This window comes from Frankliniella occidentalis, unplaced genomic scaffold (genome assembly GCF_000697945.3).
Source record: "Frankliniella occidentalis isolate FOCC.00 unplaced genomic scaffold, Focc_3.1 Scaffold184, whole genome shotgun sequence".
Lineage (NCBI taxonomy): Eukaryota > Metazoa > Arthropoda > Insecta > Thysanoptera > Thripidae > Frankliniella > Frankliniella occidentalis.
Window position 1 is genome coordinate 741,989 of NW_026267310.1, and position 2,996 is coordinate 744,984.

Genomic DNA, 2,996 nt, shown 5'->3' on the forward strand with positions numbered 1-2,996 from the left:
GGGGGGGGGGAGTTGGGCCGCCCGGCGGTAGGAAGATGAGGACAAGGCGTAAGATGTTCGGGCTTACCTGGGCATTTAGATCCGTCTTCCCATCACAATGGCCCCCTTCTTCTCCTTCCCCCTCCTCCCTCCGGTCCTCTCGAGGTCTTTTGATGGGTGTCTCGTCCCGGAGCGTATCGTCCACCTGCCTGGACTCCTCCTCGGCGGCGCGGGGGAGGCCCATACCGGAGCGTACAAACTCTCAGTTTTTATTCTTTCCTATACCGTGACTGACAAGGGAAATTTCGAGGCGAGGCAAGAAGTCATGCGCCCGCGGATCCGCATCTTACAGGAGGGGAGAACACGGACCACAAACTGCCACCCGAACCGAAATTACGTGGAGTAGCGTAATGACAAGGTACACAGATTTTGGCGGAAGGGTGAGGTTAGAGGTTCATGTTGAGTCGATAAAGTGAGCCATTGAGCCTGCGGGCCCCACCAGCTGGATCCGCTGGTGTCCCTAGGCATGGGTGCCCCTGGGTGCCCCTCGGCTGCCCACTGGGTGTCCACACAGGGTGCCCATCGAGCCGGGCCCGCCAGGTATATAGGATAGGTGTTCCGCTAGGGAAGCAGTGGGAGGTGCTGATGGGGGAGGACGGAGGAGAGGGGGCACCGGACCCGACGGGTGCATGGGGGACCAGGACTTTAGCTGCGCACGGCACTCCAAGAAGAATGAGAAATAAAAGTTAAAAGAGGACCAGTAATGGTATACGCCGGGCCCAGAGTGCGCCTGCCTCGCCTCGCCACGCACGCCGTGCCGCGCCTGCGGCCGCCTCCGGGCCTCCGGGCCCTCAGTGCCGGCGGTGGTGCTCGGAGCTGCCCGGAGCTGAGCGAGCTGAGCCGCCCGGAGCCGGGCTGAGCTGGCCGACGCAGGACCAATACAAAAAGTGAATTCCGTTACATAATGGACTGTGGGGCTGAGGAGGCTCTCTGTCCAGTCCTCAGCCTCCGTGCCGGGAGCTGCCGAGAGGCTCTCGGGTGTCTCTGGATGCCTCCGGTCCGGTCGCCTCTGCTCGCCTCTCCGGGCGCAGGCCGCTTGCTACCTCTGCCGGAGCACCTCCCCGTCGTATAAATTCTTCCATCCGGACAATAAACAGAGAGCAATCACTGGCTTACCTGCAGTCAGGTACCTTCCGGGCCCAACGGCCGTCCAGGCAAAGGGTTGTACACAGTGCGGTTACACAGCGAGCGTCCACACCTTCCACCGCGCACAAATATTGCAGTTTTGGTATCGCCGCTCTGATTTTCCCTTCTATTCCTCTCTTTTCTGTCGAAGCTTTCCCCCCAGCAGGAAGGGTTGAGGTGACACCAGGCCGATTGGGACACCTGATAGGTCTGGCCGGAGGTTGCGGAGCCCTTCGGCTTCGGGGCTCGCGGCACGCCGGTCCGACAGCCTCGCCACTCCACGCCACGCCACGTCGCGCAGCGCCTCAACACACGACAAAGACTCCTTTGAGGAGCTTCACTTCACCTTCGGCACCGCAGTCGAGTAGAAACTCGGCTAAACGACGGGACACCGATACTTCCAAAAGAAGGAACTAATATCAGTTCCACGACACCGTGCCACCCGCAGCTAAGCCTTTTCGAGGGATCACGGGCAACTTTTGAACCGAAATAAGGAGACGCGGAGCTATCAACCACGTATATTAAAAGCGTGTTCAATTAGAACTCGAAAACAAAAGTTGTACTCATGACCCCGACGTGATTTGAACACGCAACCTTCTGATCTGGAGTCAGACGCGCTACCGTTGCGCCACGGAGTCGTTGTGTCGGAAGGCCGGGGAAGACGGCACCACTTGGCATCGACTACTTCTACTGTACTGCGGCGAGGAGGCGGGGCGGCGGCCGGGGCCGGCCGAGGCGAGCCGGTCGAGGATAGGAGCCGAGGGGACCACGTGATCGGTGATGAGGGCCCGGCGCGCAGCCGAGGCGCAGCTCAAGAGGCTCCTCCACGCGGACACGGGGCCGGTGTACGAGTGGACCGAGTGGATCGAGTGACTACACCCACCCGTGAAATGGTAGTGTGCAGATCCAGCGGGATTCACAATAAGGTGACGGGCAAACCCCCCCGGCGTTTGTAGATGCTGTACCGAATGCACGCGTGCAAGCGGGTTGCCTACTCACTCGGGGTCATGCGGTGGCAAGGCTCAGGGCCAGAGACGGCAGCAAAACCCGAGGCAAAAACCTACGCAGTTTGGCTAGAGCACAACGCTCTCCAAATCAACAGGTATAACAATATGATAGGTTGATGGCTTTTACTTTAAATCGAGTCTGACAATTTTAACGTGAAAACTATGAAGTTTTACAGTTAAAACTGAAACCCTCTTTTGAAGTAAGGTTTGCCGAAAGGAAACGGCGTGCCATCTCGAGCAAAACTGTTTACAACTGACAAATTTAGCAGTGCCATGCCATCACGCAGAGGTGAACAACCGGAGGGTGATTCTGCTCCGGAGGCACGCCGGTATGCCCTGTGCAACACGTTACTTCCGGCCGGGCGGCCGACCTGTATAGAGGGGGTGAGGTGGGCGAGCAAGGAGTCACTTTCGGCTCGTGGTCGAAGGCCCCCGAGGACCGGGCCCGGGCAGCAGCGTAAGGCTTCACCTTCCCTGCCCGCTCCGGTGTCAGGGGTGGGGAAGGAAGGGGGAGGGAGGAATCCAGCCTTGGCAGAGGCCACACAGGGGCTTAAACCCTTCGCCCCCCCCCCCCCCCGGGAGGGCGGTCGCACTCAGGGCCGACTCGGGGCCGATACACAGGGGCGTGAGAGTGACTTGGTACCGAGCTAAAACGCGAGGGGATGTAGGGCGTCAAAGAGGGTGCGCGCAACTGGTGGAGAGGGGCACCCCGTCCAGCCCGCAAGCCCTTGGCAGCCCGAGTCCTTGTAGCGCCGAGTAGATTAGGCGTCTCTCTCCTCCCGCACACACCCAACACGCCTCAGCGCCAAACACCCCCGCCCCGCC

General features: G+C 60.2%; 1 non-coding gene across 1 annotated transcript; it reads right to left on the bottom strand.

Annotated features, from left to right (window-relative positions):
- Positions 1–1,730: 1,730 nt before the first annotated feature.
- On the bottom strand, positions 1,731–1,802 carry Trnaw-cca (transfer RNA tryptophan (anticodon CCA)). The gene has a single exon. It is a non-coding gene; the product is annotated as a tRNA-Trp (tRNA).
- Positions 1,803–2,996: the final 1,194 nt, after the last annotated feature.